The following is an 18121-nucleotide window of genomic DNA, read 5'->3' on the forward strand; positions in this document are numbered from 1 at the left end:
TAGTTTCGCACGATTTGTTCATTGATCTTGTTAAAAATCAAATTAATTAACTCTACTACTTGTTAATTTTTGGGTTCATACGGTATATACATAAATACGCAAATTGATGTTCAATCCTCAAGAAACAAATGACTCAATCCGAGTAACTTAATTTATATCGCTTAACTGCCAGGTAAGTTGAAAAACCGGTATTTCTAATATCATCAGTCGTCTGTACTTTTCAATTTATGGAGTTGATCGGTAGCTCGATTAAAGGAAAGGAATTTATGACGATATGCACGCCTGTAGTTAAGGATCAAAGAAATTATTCAAATACGTATTAGAGTACGTATTAATGAATTTAAAAGTCTCTTTACGAAGCTATGGATCGAAAAAAAGCGAATAATCGGCAGCAGGTTTGTTATCATTTGTTTCCCATACATATACCCACTCGTACATGTGTGATATGAACAGCTGCAATTTGCGACAAGAAAAAACAAAGGAGATAGGTACGTAATAAATTCGATCAATGGAACGCAGAGAAACAAGCTCAAAAGTCTGTCTATACAGATACGCTTTGCTTCGTCTGATATGAAAGTACAATTGGGTGTTTCGATTATGCGTTCAGATAAAATGAAAGAAATAATTTCGAAGTGCGAAGGTAGTATAAGCGACTAGATATCATCGATTGCGCAGAAAATCCTACGTTAAAATCTATATTATTTTTTAAGCATCTAGAAACATTAATTTACAAATTTTCGTTAGAATTATGAAAAAAAAAAAAAAAAACAGGAATCTTGGAATACGAACTGTGACATCATGCCTACTCTTGCGAATTATTCGATAAGACCCATCAAGGAGATAATAATAAAAAATTTCTCTTAAACGTTCTCAACAAAAAATCATCATCTCTCTTAAAATAAGTATTTTAGCTACATTTCATCGTCTATAGTCAACGTCACTCGGTATCTTTGATCAAAACATTGAAAATCAAATTCTCTGATTTGCACAAGACGCCCTATACGTGTACATCGAAAATCGAGACTCCAACGCTAAAGATCGCTGGAACAAAGACATGAAACACACAACGGTATCAAACGATAACGTCGGTTATGAACAAGAGTAGATGGTCACGTGATAAAAAGAAAGAGTAACGTACAGCATGCACTGTCTCATTCTGATCTATGAAGCCGTGACTTCTATAACTTCGTAAAATACGAGGAAAGAAATAGTTGACGAACGGATGTCGACTCATTCGTTTCGTACCCTCGTTTCGTTTCCCCTTTACATCCCTCTTTTGTCTCTACGGTTTTGCTCGCGCGTGCAACCGACCATACAAGATACAATATAACGAGACCATGTCCAACACACGTGAAACGCGTCCCTCCCTTCCCTTGCTTTTCTGTAAGACGAGTTCTCGTGCAAGCACGCACATACAGCATAAAAATGAAAATGTTGCCCCGCGGAACGTGCACTCGAGATTTCGAGTGCTGCTTGTCGAGATCTACCTCGTATCGCGTGGATTTATTATTTATGTGGAGGATCGGTGAACTCTGTTCCCTGTGGCCCTTTACACGTAGAATATCGTGCCCTTTGGCGGTAAACGCGAATAAATATAATGGCCGCGCGAGAAGAAATTATTCTGGATGCATAGTCGGCAACAGTCGAGATAAACGCTAATCAGTATTCACGATGTTGTTGATAAAAAGAAAAACAATGATAACGATTGATATCACGTTCGTCGAGGCGACGTCATACAACGAGCTGGTGCGGAAAGTAATGCGATCCAGCTGATACACAATAACTTATAAAATAATCTACTAATAATAATGAATTAAGAGACAAGTTACCAGTTATAGGTTAGAAACATTTATTTTGTAATTTTACAATTTTACACAAAATATGATAATTAGCTGACGTGTACATAATTTGTAAAATCTACCCGAAGCCCTTCATTGGTTTCATTCGTATCAAACTTGGCGCTGTTATGCAAGAGAATCTATTAGTGTTGATAAGCTGTAATTTGTAACTTGTACAATTTCATTTAGATTTCATTAGTTCAACCGTGCCCTGATTTGCGAAGTCGCATGGCATTTAGAACTCTACTTCTTAACTTAATTAATATTCGTCTGCATGAGTGATGCCATTAATATTTTCTTTTATATGTTCAAGGCTGACAGAAAGCAAATATGTATTTAATCCCAAAATCAAGCACGAAGATAGTTTCGACCTGACATTGGTTGACAACATATTGAATTTCAAAATTGCTCTTTTGTAAAAGAAAGTGTCTGGTCTTCGTACGTATTAAATTACGTATCTATTATATATCTATAATAACTATATATCGCATGACTGGTCATTGTGCGATGCCTTTCAAAAATTCAAAATATCCAATTTCGATGCATTAGCGGTAAAACGCGTGAATATTACTAAATATCGATGAAAAGAGAGAATCGACGGAAGAATGTCCGGAAAATGTACATATTTACCAGGCATGCTGGGCACCATTAAGCGCAGCATCGTAGGGAGAAATCACTAAAATCCTATTTTTATGAACGGTCGTCGGACATGAATAGTTCAGTCCACCTCTCTGCTACAGGCAAACGTCTCCTAGAAATACGCCAACGTAGAATCACGAAGGAGGAAAAGGGACGCGGTGGTTCGAGAACAGAGTGGTCTTGTTTCTACTGTCCACACTTTCCTAATGCAAAACTCGTGTAGCATCGATAGACCGTCGACATTAGCCAACGACACACCGGTGTGATTGCCGTAGATAGCCGTGTGTTTTTCCCTGGTGTTTGTTCGACGTACTTTATCGAACAGGAAATCACACAAGCGACGATAAAAGAGGCTGCCACAACACAAAGCAGCGAATGTTTGTTTACGCAGAAAACGGCGAATAGTGCTAATTATAGTCGCGGGAGCTGAAGGGAGGAAACGGTGAAGACACTATTTTTACTAGTCTCTCCCGCCAGAATATCGTCGGACGTCTGCCTCCGTCTGACACCGCAACAAAGCCAACAGACGATAAATGAAAAGCCAGTAACCCTCCTATTACGGTCTATTGGCCGCGATAAAAATATTACATCGACTCTTATGCTTCTGACACTTGCCAAACTTGGCTAAAAATCGATCATTTATGCACCACATGTTTCGTGTATCAGCTCGCAACAGCAATTAAACACGCCACCTAAGTATGTGGAATAATTTTTCGTTGGGAGCAATAAACAGGATCTCTATTAAATCATCTGATTAATTATGATCGATCAAATGAAAAAAAACTGCATGCCATGTGTGCATGATATTAAATGGTATGATTAAAAAGTTAATGGAATTTTCTTTATTTCTATAGAATTTTAAGTGAGCTACGTGTTGCGAAACACTGGACAGAAGTTTTAACTAGTTTATATACACGTGTTAATAGGTTGGATATCGATCAATCCGCAGAATTTTTTGCAGAAAGTGAGGTTAGAACACGACACGAGCGCTCGCTTGTGTCTCGCGCGCGCGTGTCAGCGAGTGGGAATTCGCTGTTTTCATGAGGAAAAATGTGCGCGGCACGCGCGGTGACGTTCTATTTTCGAATGAAAGGCGCGATCAGGGGACAAGAACGAAAGAGAGATGCAGAAACCGGGAGAGAAAGGGAGCGAAAGAGAAACCGGCCAGCCCGCAAGGAAGAGTGAGAAAAACATGACTTGAGTGGAGGGTATGCGCGAAACGAAGAGACGTGGACAGACGTAGGAACGAACTGCGAGGGAAAAGCATGGAGTAGAAAGCGAGAAAGCGAGAAAGCGACGCAACGAGAGCAACAACGTTGTGCAAAAACGAAGACAGATTGCGACGTGTCTGTATGTGCAAGTATAAGAGGAAAGAGGATGAAGCGCAAGTGTGTACGCTTTGAAACACGGCGGGAGAAGGCGGGTAGAAACAGAGAGAGCAAAAGGGAGGAAAAGAGGAAAGGAGACAGAGAGCGTGCTGCCGTTATAGTGTGGACACCGGTAAGGAACTCTGACTCTGACTCGTCTTGTGCTGGGCGGCCATGCTGGGTCTCTCTTGCGTTCCGAGAATGAGTATACCTATACCTTTTGCGTACACGATGAAAACTCGTGTATCCCCTCGCAGGAAATTCTATCACGCACGTTGCCGTTTGCTATGGTTGTGTGAAGCGTGGTTCAGTGAAATCACATGGCACAGTGAACGATTAAAGACAATATCGATCGATGGTAGAAAAAAAGCAAAACAAAATGAAAAAAAAAAGAAAACAGAGTAAGAGGGAGAAGAAAAAAAAGAACAGAGACTGAGGGAATCGTCGAAAAGAAAGACAACAACAACGTGCGCTAGGCGAAAGGCAAAAGACGAAAAGAAGCGAAAAAGGATGTAAAGTAAAAAAAAGAGGCTAAGAGTGCGAGAAAAAGGAAGGAGACAAGCACACGCACCGTGTTGACCACCGCGCGTTCGCCGTTTGGGACGAGAAGAGGGGGCACCTCTGTTCACGAGCACGATCAGACGTATACGCAGTACACGTAAAACTACGCGCGGCAACGACACACACGACCAGTGCACGCGTCTTCGCGGCGGCCCCGTGTTTTCCACCGTGCGCAGCGTGTCGATGCTGGCTTTTCCTTTCTCGGCATGGACGCCACGGCAGCCACGCCAAGACGAACGAAAAAGGAAGGAGAAGCGGCGGATCGAGCGTGTGGATCGTACGCAGCGAACGACCGAAGCTCGAAGCCGAGCGAGCCGAAGATCCGTGGAGCAAACGGTGCTGCCTATCGGATGGCACTGCGTTCAGCGCCGCGGTGCGCGACCCCCGTCGGCCTTCATCGTCTTTCCTCGTCGCGCCTCGTCTCGTCTCGGTGGCGCTCGTCGCTTTTCGCCCCTTTCCGTCCCTCGAGTTTCTGCCGCGTCTCGCGCGCCTGTCCCTCACCTCTATGTGTAGTGTGTACTTACTACCTTTACTCCTCCCTACACATCCGTCTTGTTTCTGTTCTCTTTCTCCTCTCTCTTGTTCTCTTCCATCTCATCGCTCCCTAACCCTTTCTTTCGCATGAGACACCCTCTCTTTCTTTCTTTCGTCACCGTTGCAGCCTCTTTCGATTCTCCATATCGCCGCCATCGCTACTGTCACCACTACCGCCGTCACGGCTACCACCGCCACCGCCGCCGCAGCCGCCGCCGATTCCAACACCGCTACCGCTACCGCCACCACCACACTATCGTCACACATCTGCTGTCGTCGCCGCAGTCGCCGTCGCAGTCATAGTTGACGAGTGCTGTCGCGAAAATCGTCTGGTTTCTTGGCAGTCGCTAGCGCGAGTCAACCCAACGACTCGATTACTCGCTACTCAATCGGACGAATCGTGCTCTCTCTCGTTATATTACACCTTCTTTGATCTTGCCGTGATAGGTCGTCAGGGTCAGTTTGTTTTAGTTTGAGAAAATTTAGTTATGAAGCATATACCTTGTTTTGGCGGATGATTCTACTAGATAGATACCTTGATTGATACGATTGATTAGTGTCATTTGGAAATAGGCTTTCAAACTTGAGAAAGCTCTCAGTGGAATCTCATTTTGTAAATGAGCAACGAGAACAGATAGTATACTAATAAATTTCGCACTGTTTTTATGCTCATCCGATCGAATTATGTTCGTTAGTTAATTAATAATCCGAGGAGCTTATTAATTATTCTATTCACTAAGATCAGCTTGAGCGTAATGATTCATGATGAAGCTATAACAACTTTTTTTCATGATAAACGTAATCTATGTTACAAGTGGAACTTGTATTTAGTAACGTATCGCGCCAGTGTAATACCATAGAAAACAACATCTTTTTCTAATATGTAATTTCTTTAAATAATGTTTCTCCTAATAGCTTGAAAATTTTCGATAGAGCGAATACTGTAACAAAAGTATACTAACTTCATACAGATGCAACAACATAACTTCCTTAAAATTCCTTACAAGTCCTTATATATTATAACCACACTTATAATAAAAATCGTGTCCTTTGAAAAATTGTCGAGAAATCATGAAGTTATTGAAGATTTATGAAATTATGAAATTAAAAGAAAACCACGTGGATCTTATGCTAACAAGAATCCATTGATAGTGCATTGACCACTGCGATCCGTGGCACGCACCAACAATGTCCCCTAGACAATCGGGCAGCAGAACCCGAGATTCTCCAATACAGATGAACCTATGCATATTTGGCACATCACACCCGGCACGTTCCGTTGTGTCACCCTTTCGCTCTCAAGCACTGCGCAGCAGACGTAACATAGAGTACATGCCGCTCGTACAAGCAAATTTTGATACGCTACTCCTAATCTTCGCTCCAAAATCTAATCACTTACAAAGGAAAATTTAAATGTGATATTTGACATTTTTAAAAGTTGGAAAGAAGCAGTGATAAAAGAAATTAAAAGCTGTAGACATATATTGATCTGAAGCGAGGAATTGATACACGCTTGGTCAGTGATAATAATTCACCGGAAAGATTAATCGTGGAATGTCAGAAGCGGCGCGATATCCATTCTCGAGTTCTGTCTTGATGGCGGAAATCAGTTCCGTGTCTTACTTGGCCTTCCCAACCCCTTAGCTACATGGCGGTATCGACGTTATCGAACGCTACTCCTTATTTAGAGAAAAGGACGTAAAAACTTGAAATACAAAAGTCGACTGATTTTAATACTTCGCCATGTAGAACAATATTTATTTGAATTTTGACAAAATAAATTGAAACTTCATAGGAGATTTTGCGATGTGAGAAGAGAACATTCCAAATCTGTTGATCTTAATGAAATTTATATGGAAGACAGGCACAGATAATTCAAATCATCAATACGTAAACATGTATGTCAATTATATTTGGTTATTACACTGAACACCCAGAGAAGAATTAATCTATTTTCTTATAAATAAGAAGCATAGATCAAAATATAAAAAATATTTGTAAAATCGAATGAAGAAATGTTCCAGAACTGGACAAACATGTGACCCGAAAGCTTCGATTCTCCGATGATCCCATAACACATTCGATCCTGCAATCCTCGAATCGTTTCATATACACCATAAAATGGTAACCGAGTGCTTGTTCAGGCTTCCGTGTTACCATTCTTCGCAACCCACCTCTCGTATCGTTCTCCGTCTTCTAACCACGTGACTCAGCCTCGTCATCATCGTCGCAGACTCTTGCCAAACGTCTCGCGCAGTTGTTAGCTTTGTCCTGCACGATGAATAAGCCTTATCTACTTGCAAGATAAGGGGTCTTCGATCTCGAGCCAGCGTACCGTAAACAGAGAGTGCTCGCATAACGAGAAAGATCGGTTGAACACGGTCGTTGCTAGTCATTGGCCCTGAAGAACGTCGATCCGAGAATGAAATCTCGTTGGCGAAAGGCGAAGCGCGTAGGTTGATAGGCGCATTGAGATACGAACATTCAGCGGTGGAATGGCAGAGGATGGAGAGAGGAAGGGAAGGAAATGCAAAAATGCAAGTTTTACGGACCGCTTGAACAGCGGCATTCCACGGATATACATACTTGGAACCGGACACCGAGTTCGTGGAACTGGGACGATCACTCGAGAACTATACTATGGTATTTAAAGAAAGGCATACCGAGCAGCACCCCGTTTACCGTTACCATAAACCTCCGCCGACCTTTTGCCCGTCACTTACACGGTCAGACAAGTTGGATTACCGGAGCTCACGCTGTTACAATCGAGATTTCATGGTTAAACCTTTTGGATTTTTACTTAATCCTCCGCCTATTTTTCACTAGCACGGTCAACATTATGGAATTCTTCGAATCCCTGGCCTGATTTCTTATTGTTTTGGGACTTTAAAAGGACTTGAAGAAATTCTTACTTATTACGGTCGCTAACTTATTATACAAGTAATACTTTGGCCAGATGTTCAAACCTTTTTGGAATAAAAAGATTAAAGTTTGATAGAAAGTTGTGGAAAAACGGGAATTTGTCTGAAAGATACGTTGAATTTTGTATTGAAGAAACATCGTTTCAAAAATTAGGATCAAGTTGCTTATTCCATGATTTATTTTCCAAATTTTAACGTCCGTTATAATGATAAAATTTAGCAAAACGTATGTCTTCAAATAGGATTGATGCGTGTGTTATTTACATTTTACAAGAAACGATTGCTTGTTGAGGACTATATAACAGTAAACTGTTTGCTATACGATTCTGTCCAAGAATGGCGTTTAACGAGGAGTTAGTGGATGCAAGGCGAATTCCGATAAACGGCCCCAGTGCGATTCGCTTCGCGTTGTTTTTCACCGTAATCCTTCTCGCTTGTAATCCTCTTATCCCTTCGTGAGACGAAGAGTCGCGTCGATAGTCACGTAAATCGTTGGATTCGCGGCTAACGAAGCGCCAATATTTTCGTCGGCTGGAGATTAAGCATATCGGTAGTGGCTATCAAAAACCAATGAAATGTTTTCCCCGTAAATTCTTTCACAACGAACGCGCACACTACAGTTCATAATTATCCGAACGACTTTAAAAGTCGATGGAAATCGCTTGAATAATTGAAGGATTCGCTGCATCATTTTTAATTTCTTCCCGACAGATTTCAATTTTTTATAATGATATATTCGTCGTATTAAACGATCGACGAATCTTCATAAAAGTTGTTTAATTTTCATTCAACGTTAAGTAAGTGATATAGATTACAGATCGTTGCTCGTAATAAAAATTCGACAAATTTAACAAGCATAGTTTTCCCATTACGAGTCTCTCGATTCTAAATGATACTGTATCTGTCGAAATCATTTTACCAACCAACCTATGCTGGCAAGTTCGTCACTACCAAACAACATTTCCACGGAGAAAACCGAAAGGCACGGACCAGTGTAGGCAAACGAAAAGATTTTTCACAGAAGAAAGGGGAAAGAATTAAGAGACGCGGAGAACAGGTTGGTGGATCGTGAGATACGAAGAAACACCGTGAAGGGGGTAGAGAATTTCGTGGCGACGAAAAGAATGTGGACAAAGCGCAAGGGAGGAGAAGAAGAAAGGATGAAACGGCAGGGGGAGAAAGACTATGATGAGATGCGAGGCGCGATGAGAAGGAACAAACTTAGTAAGAGGAGGTGAAGCAGAGAAACGGGACAGACGTTTAAAAGAACCTCAAAGAGCATAAAGACCAAGTGATAATCGGTCAGAGACCCTCCACCGGGGCCAGACGGCTATACACTCGGTTGGAGTGCCAGGGCAGACAACGGACAGACGTACGGACGTGCACAGGAACGAACGGACAGACCGAAGCAACCAGAACACATTGTGATGGCCTGCTACACAGGCCTATGCTCTCTTTCTTCCTCTCCCTTTTTCTTCATTCTTTCCCTTCTTCTTCTCCCCCCCCCCTCCCCCTCCTGTTTTCTCCTTCTTCTCTGGTTCGTTCTTCTAGTACACTCCAGGCCATTGCCATTCACCGGGCTGTCTCCTCTCTCATTTTCCAAGCCCGTGGCCTCCTCTCTCCCTCTTTTTCTCTTTTCTTCGAGCCTGCTCGTCTCTTTCCTTGCGTTGCCTGACCCCTTTGCTCTGTACATTTTTTTCTCTTTTCCCCTTTTTCTTTCACGAGTGAGTGAAGCTTTACTTATTTCTCGCCCTCTTTGCTCGCTTCTTTCCTCGTCTTTCCATTTCGACCCTGTCCTCTGCTGGTACTCGTAGTTACCACTCTTTCATTGGAGAATATATTTTATAAATAATAAAGCGAAACATGGTTGGAATAATGCGCGAGTTCTGTCTTTTATTTTCATTTCTCGTGGCTTAGAAAACTCTTGGTCGGCTTTTGGATTATACGTATACGTATGTAGATCGCAGGATGTGGTAATTTGCATCGAGAGTTCGTCCTTGTATCGAAACAAATTTTGAATCGCTCTACGTCTTCTCCAAACTCTTCATACTTTTGAAAAAAGATCGATAGTTAAATCAATACTCTATGTCTATGAAATGTCTCAGTGTCAGAAAGGACCTAAAATTCCATCACTATTTAACCAACACCTTTTTCCTAACACCTATCGTACTTTGTACTTGAAAAAGGATAATTACATGTGCAAATCGATACATATCGATATCTAGTTAGTTCGTCTACCGTTGGAACGAATTCTCAGCGGTTCTATATTGTCTGAATATCCTCCCTGGATTTCCGAAAAAATCCTTGAGGCCGCATGACGCATAAATGCATCGCATACTTGATCTACACCGTATAGCCCGTCTGCGTTAGAGCGATTCGACCCGCTTACGTGCATGACTTCTTTTTCATCGAATCGGCCGCGAGCTACGTTCTGCTCCGTCAGTCGGCCCCGATCTACAGACCGCCTGCCTGTGTCCGCGCATTGTCCAAAGAAGCCCACCATCCCACAGCTATCCATACTCTCGCGATCGTGTTTCTACAAAACGCGCCGTCTTGTCTGAGAACGCAGGGCCAGCGCAGCCTTGATCGTCGCGCGCGAGAGGAATACGTTTAAAGGTAGTTCTCTTCAGCAGAACGAGCGTCCTTCGAATCTCTATGAACCTTGGGAAACGTCCAGAAGACATTCAGTCTAGGGAATATAGGTTTTCGGTACAAGCTTTCACCAACAAGACGAATCTCTTATAAAACGTAATTCTTAATCTACAGTTATTCCTTTCTATTTTCATTGAAAAATATTTAAAACCAGATGTCGAAGAATACCAGAGAAATTTCACGAATCATTGAAAAGCCTAGAACACTACAAAAACTGGTATTCAACGGCCTAATTTGCCTAGAAAGTATAAAAAAATACACCATCGACTTTAGAGTTCTAAATATTTCACGAACTCGGGAAATTGGCGAATTCTTGCACGATGTAAAAAAAGCCACTCAAACAATGTCCTGAAATTATTCAACGAACAGCTCTTTCCAACAAATAGCCTACGTTTCTTTTATTAATGATCCGTCATTTAGTCTGGTTTCGTGCAACCTGTCGTATCTGGTCGGACGCGTCATACCGCATTGGAAACGAGCCATGGCGCATCACGAATCTTCGCCCTGTTATTATTCCATCAAATACCAGAAGGCAGCCGAGGGCGTGTAAGGGACGAGAGCGAAAAGGAAGAACCGAAAGTAGAAGACGGAGGACGATGAAACTGGATGAGAAAGCTGAGGCTGCAGGCAAGCAAGGGCTTCTTCTCTCCTCGAGAGAGCAGCCTGAATTTTTGCGGCTGTTTTTTACAGTTACACCTGCCGTTCCCGAACCCACTGATCGCAAACGTCACGCACCACGTCGTATCGCTTCGTACTTCATGCGTGGAACATGAGGACGGGCCTTGTATACGAATATATTTACGTGGGGTGGTTGGCTAGCGGAAGCCAAAAAGGAAAAATGCTCAGAGCAGAGGATGGCCAGAACTGAAAAAAGGTGCAGACTAAAAGAGAAACCGACCACCGCCACGAAAGGGAATATACTTCGTGACGAACCAAACGTATGTATATATATATATATATATACACTCCCTCTCGAAAGTTGTTTCTTTCGAAGTCAATAAACCGGCCGATTATGCGAAATCAGCCGCGGCCTCTCGCTTAAATATTCAATTAAACAGCCGGATGAAATTTATACGCGACCAGCATCGATGCTGCTAGCCCTTCGAATCACCCATATCGAACACGTGGCTCGGGATCTACACGAAAAACTTGCGCTCGACACTCGTACGGGACAGGATTTTTATTCAAGATCGCGATCCTGAATGATGAATGTCATGGAACTCGATGGCTTGTGAGTAATTTGTTAGGAGATAAGAGTGAAAGTCCTTATGATTCTTCATAGGATTCACTTGTTTGGATAACCAAATAGCTTTTCGTAGTTTTTAATTCTTCTTTGATGATCGCGTAACTTTTGTAGGAATGAAGATTTTGTAAGAACATTGCGAGAGAAAATTGGCTTGGGATCAGAGAATAAGAGATGACTACCGACTACTCCTGATTTTAGGCAACACCTACTTTCATCGAAGCAAGTGATGAGGATCGTAAAATAGAAACAAATGGAATATAAAGATGTTAGAATAAATAGGCAAGTTTGGCTTGCACGATTTAACTGTTCATAGCTGTGAAATGATTAGAACGATAAAAATTTGAATTTAGTTATTCTATAGAAGAATAAGAATTTAATTAGCTATAGTCTATTACATAAAATACGATCGTTTCACATAGAGTCATAATTTACAGATTTCTTGTTTTTCTTTTTCCGTAGCTTCACACTATTTAACTATCGAGAGATTATATTCATATGTAGGTAACTATAATATAGCAAATGTTCGTCAAACTCGAATGGTCCCATCGATCGACTTTGGCGTTTTTCACCTGACTACTCGTGCCAAAGACCCAACGCTAGCTCTTTCCACCCTTGCGCGAGTAGTAGGTACTCGTGTGCCGTTGTTATCTGTTAATAACTGGAATGTTTGCAAGCTCTTTCCAAGTGTTGCGACTTGGCGCGGACAAATAACGCGTCGCTCTTTGTGCACGTCATCCGACCACCGCCTACCTTTTTTCCTTTCTGCGAGTGCAATTTCTCGCGCATCGCTGGTACACCTGTTGAATCTTCCTCTTTACGAGTAGATGCCACGCGAATTACGGGCTCGCGTGAAATCGTCCGGTTTGTCGATCATCCACCATGTTTCTTGTTTCGTACAGTCGATGGAAGGAATATAGAACGTTCTTGAATTGGAACACCCATTGGATACTGATTAATGCAAAGAACACCCAGTGTGTAATTGACATTCTTAATTAAAATGACCAATTCGAAATTTTCTACACTTCTACAGAATTAAAGCATTTTTGGACATTTAAATGATTTTTCGTAAACTATATTATACGCACAAATTCGGATACATGTTATTCCTTATATCTTTCACCTTGATTTCTTTATCGAATTAAGTTTGTGTCATTCGTATAGAATTTGGTCGCAAACTGTCCAGACATTGCCGGAAACTAAATTCATCTTCGAAGTACTTATCGAAGTATTTATTGTTGCATAAAGGACATAGGAGATCATCAGGAATAAAGTTTCATTAGTAAAATAAAAAGCAAATTAAAATTTTAGTTTATTAAGAAGATCGCAAACAAAAGTAATTAACTTTCATTCGACCCTACAACAATAACCGTTTTAATTGCCATTCGTATTCCAACGAGAGAAAAATTCCAACGCTATCGAACCTCGTTGATCGTTCTAAACACACATATACACTTCGAGGGTCTGATCGTTTCTTATGAGCGAATAGCCAACAAGATATTGAACCTGCAAGAAAGAAACTTATCATCGGTCCCAGAAAGCGGATATACCCCGAAGAAATGCGTCTCGTCGATTTCCCCTTTGCCTCGAAAAAAAGGAGAAAGATAAAAAAAAGCATTTCACGATGCAAAAATACCTTTCTCCTCTCTCGTTTTCATTGGCAGTCTCTGCGACGCGACGGTATATGCATGATTCCAGAAAATTGAACGGCTCCACGTCTGACAAGGGACATCTATTCGACTGTACGAAGCAGACGGTGCACGCTCGTTGAAAAATACATGTGCCCCTGCCCCCTTCGTCCCTTCGCGTTTGGTATCGTATACGATAGCTCAGCGGGCGTCGAGGGCAAATTGGATTATCGACGATCAAACACGGAATCCGATCAAATCGCTTGGAAAGGGCTTCATCCTTCATCTTCATCGGTTCGACGCCGTCGACCGACCGACACGCACGGTGCACATACGCGTTCCGTCCAATTCTTCCTTCTGATTGCAAAATTCTGCATTTCGACGATTTCTGGCCGAAGATACGGCTCGAGCTTTACTCTTCGTTCAAATTGTATTAACGTTGCGAAGCAGCAACGCGATCAAGATCATGAGCTTCTCGTCTGTGACAGATTTAGTCATCGAGGTTTTACCTTTATGATGCATAGTTAGCGCGTTTGATCATTGCCGAAGAAGCATCGATCTTGGAATTTGAATTATTGAAATAGATTTTGAAAAGGCATAGCTATCAAAAAATTCCGACAAGAAGCAAAAATGATTGCAGGTCGTATGATGGAAATAACATGTAGGTGCATATCCACTTGAGCCAATTAGAATATATAAGAATACAAATACAGCTAATTGTACAATAAAAGATGTATTCAGATTAAAGAAATTCAGAGAATTTCTTTGTCAACGTCAGAGCAACATCGCACTTTACAATATTAATTACAATATACATGTATTGCAAGTACATATGTGCAATTTCAACTACTTGCAAACTAAAAGAACGATGCCAAAGTAGATAGAAACAAACCGATGGTCGTAACCATTCGATCAGTGCAAAGTAACCAATCCTAAATATACATACTGACCACGTACACACGTATGTATGTCGTTTAGCCAGGTTTTTACGAATCGAGAAAAAAATCGCGTTTTCTGTCGCCGGACAAGGGGGCGAGGCGAAGATAAAAGATAACGGAGCAAACGAAAAAAAGGAAGAAGCAAAAGAGGAAAAAACAGCGGAAGGGGGAATAAAAAACAAGGATGAGAGAAAAAGAATTATGCGATTATCGCCGAGAAGAGAAGAGCGATAAGCCGTCAAAGGGCATTTGCCGCGACCGGACCAGTCGGTGGATCGTTCTCTCCCGCGTTAACCACGTTGCCGGCAATGACGGCAAGGGAGAAGCAAGAAGCGGGAAAAAGGAATGGGGGTAGGGCGCGAGTAAGCGGCGCGAAGGCCAGAAGAGAGCGGGAGAACGAGAAAAAGAAGAATGAGAAAAAAGCATCGTCAGAGCAGCTAGGTAACCGCCAGGAGTCGAGAGTTATCGTCTGGCGATAAAAGTCGATGGCGATAATAACGGCGATATACTCGTCCCCTTTCTCCCCGCCCGTTGTGGCTCCTCAGCCACATTCTCCTACCACCGTGTTCCTCCGTCCTTCTTTCTCCACTCGTTCAACCAGGCTGATGCACTGGTCTGGCCTGCGTCCGCCTGTCTGGCTGTCAACGGGTCGTTGAACCCCCCTCTTGCCCCTCTCATATCCAAGCCGACCGATGCGATGTCTTCAAAGCTTCGAGACTTATCGTCGTTTAAATGCAACGCCGCGCCGCGGTCTCCGCTCCCTGGTTGCACGCAGCCGACCCCCCTCTCTCTTTGCCCTCACCCCTTCTACCTCCCACACAGAACCCACCACCGCATCACCACGCCATCGCCACGATCCCTGTGTCCCGTCGCACGCCGCACCGTGCGGATACAAAAGTGGGCAGCAGTTTCTAAACGAGCACCGACTCCATCGTCCTTCGTAGACTTCGCAGATTTCCCTCCTCTATATACTTGTATGTACGTGCACGATGCGATACGATTGTATCTCGATGATGGTCGTGCATAACAGGATCGCCGAGCGTCAATGAGCGTAATCGTGACAACGAGATCGACGATTAATCATTCGAACGATACGGTGAAAAGGGATCAGAATTTCAGCAGACAAGCGTTTCGTAGCGATTGTCTGCTTTCTTCTTTGCATCTTACACGGTGAAATGTTATCACACGCGTGATCATGGATTGAGAATCCTAGCAATAAAGTATACGGAGTAAAAGAAGTACGTGTGTGTTAAAAATAGTAAGCAGGTCTTACTTAACCTTGAAAGTAGAGGCCAAGTATAGACGTTTACATGAAACGTTTCGAGAGACGTTTTACAGGCACAAAAGAGTGCAGTGGAGGCCGAATTTTCCTCCCTCGATCAGACGCACACAAACAGAGGAACAGAGTTCATCGGTGAATGGAAGATTCACCGATAGCATCAGGCAGGCAGACAGAGGAGATGATGGCAGATAGCGAGCAGATGCACTGTATTTCTTTCGGAAACAATTTAAACGATGCTTCACAGCCCTCGTTACATCGGCGCTGGATGAAGACCAGATTGAAAGGGTGAGGCAGGTCGAAGAAACACCGAGCAGAATAAAAGAAAACGAAAAAGAGGTAGAAACGAAAGAAGGTGCCTACTAGAAATGGTAATAATAAAATCTGGAGAAGTCGAAAGATAGAGAGGTGTGGGGCCGCAAGTCGGGGGTGGTTTGGGTTGGCAACGGTGGTTGGGACAGAGGGATAGGTCGGCAGAGGCGCGAGGACAGAGTATTTTAACTTTTTAAGGGGGTGTACGGAGCAGTAGGAGCGCGGAGCAGTTCACTCGAACAGTTTGGTTGGCTTGTCTGCTGGGGGTGAACCGGGGGTTAGTCTAGACGGGAGTCCCCCGACTTCCACCACCTCTCTCTACTCTGTAGCCCCCCTCCCTGCCCATTGCGCTCCAATCCCCATACCAGAGCAGCGTCACCGCTATACTATGTACCACTCTCTGAGGCTATGAGCGAGCAGACAGGTTGCGCGACCAATGTCGTACCAACCCCTTCCCTTTCACCGTCTCATCCTCCACCCCTTTCTCCTCATACCTTGCTCGATGCACTCGTCCAAAATCTCTTTACCATTTTTTCTCTCTTTTTCTCCAGCTCTTTCTTTCTCGGCTCGACTCGACGAGTCGATGCAACACGAGTGGCTGTGGAGAGAAAAAGCGAGCGAGGGTGGGGGTAAACGAAAAAAGGGCGCGAAGAAAGCGGCCAGGCAAAAAGAAGAGATTCTGGTGTGGCTGCTGAATCGACAGCGAAGCAAGAAAGAAGGAAGAGGAGAAAAAGGAAGAAGAATCGAAGCGTTATCTGGAAAAACGGCGACTGCGAGAGTCGTTTATGAGTTGGCGCGAGGACACACGCAGGCATAGTGGAGCGAAACAAAGAATCGGCATGTGCATTCGACTCTTGTGCAAGCCACTTGACGCCTCAAACGAGAAACACGACGTTAGAAAACTAATAATAGAGACGCTTATTTGCGCGAGAGGCGGCGTTCAGCCTGTTAAGTGACGTCATATTTATTTGTGCCACCTGAATAGCGTAGATAAATACAGGCCGGCTCGTAATTCCCGCATAAACCCGTAGTTTCTTGCGATAAGCTGTAGAAGTAGGTCGTGACTTCGCGCTTTGTCACGAATTTCGTGCATCCGTACGCCTTTCGGATGAATCGTTCCCACGACACGGTTCCAATGATAATTAACGCTTCCACGCGATAATCTCGTGAATGGGGACGTCGCATCTTGTGATGCAATGTCGCGCTATTAATATGCAAATATATCAGTGTACATTGCAGCATTGAAGTAAAATTATTATACATTCGGATGATTTTTGAGTTCGTAAAACAAGTTCTAATGTAGTGAAGCTTTTTGAAAATGAATATCGCTATATTAATCCTTCTAACCATATAGACGACGAGGATATAGCCATAATCCTCTTAACCATATACAATATACATGCTTTCACATTGATCGATATGATTGATAATAATTGATACTGTTGAAGTGGTCACCACTTCTAAGAAAACTCTACATCTGGTCTTTTTAGTTTTCTCAAGCACCGAAACCATCGACAGCGTATAGACAATAGACTGGGACGAAGGCAGACCATAGACCATAGGGTAACACTGGTAACGTGCGGATCGGGACCAGCTCAAATTATATTCCTTGTACTTACACTTCTATATTAAAATATATTTTCTACTTTACAATTTATCCACACGTTCCTCTGTTCATACATTTAATAACCTCAACGGATACAAATTTATATTTCCAATTGAAAGAACGATCCTAGGTGAACGTATGTACTTGGACAAAGCAAGGATTTAACACTTAAGAGCAATATTACACGAGGAGATAAACAGCCTGACGAGGTTAAATCACGTTCCCATCTTTCTTCGATGTATGTCAAAGCCCTGACACGATGATTCGATCTTTTGAATAATAATACGTATATTCACTGACAATAATGTGACATTGAATTTTTGCAAGCTCATACGCAAGCGATAATGCAGCAAACGTACATAACTGTGGATCGTTGGCGTGTTTGCCGCGTATAAGCACGTCATTGTTCCATTACATCAACCGACAACCAGAGATACAGCAACAATAACATTATACGCGTAAACAATGGTGCAACGACCCCGTGACGATCACGCGCCCTGGTCAACGAGTGCTTAGCCAAACCGATTCTTAGAACAAATAGTTCGCAACTATCACTCACGTATTTTCGCAAAAATTAATATTTAACGAGCCGTAAGATATTTC

At 42.8% G+C, this 18121-nt stretch overlaps 2 long non-coding RNA genes across 7 annotated transcripts in view; one reads left to right on the plus strand and one right to left on the minus strand.

Annotated features, from left to right (window-relative positions):
- LOC126925658 (uncharacterized) overlaps nt 1-18121 on the minus strand; it is a 30596-nt gene that overhangs the window by 389 nt on the left and 12086 nt on the right. The gene's annotated exons all lie outside the window — the stretch shown is intronic.
- LOC126925663 (uncharacterized) lies at nt 4291-17569 on the plus strand. 4 transcript variants are annotated; one of them, XR_007714064.1, is made up of 3 exons: nt 4291-11450; nt 11571-11743; nt 11870-17569. It is a non-coding gene; the product is annotated as an uncharacterized LOC126925663 (long non-coding RNA). The 4 variants fall into 4 exon arrangements; XR_007714055.1 differs by having other exon boundaries at nt 11596-11743; XR_007714061.1 differs by having other exon boundaries at nt 4291-10608; nt 10933-11743.

Source organism: Bombus affinis, chromosome 2 (assembly GCF_024516045.1).
Source record: "Bombus affinis isolate iyBomAffi1 chromosome 2, iyBomAffi1.2, whole genome shotgun sequence".
Taxonomy (NCBI): domain Eukaryota; kingdom Metazoa; phylum Arthropoda; class Insecta; order Hymenoptera; family Apidae; genus Bombus; species Bombus affinis.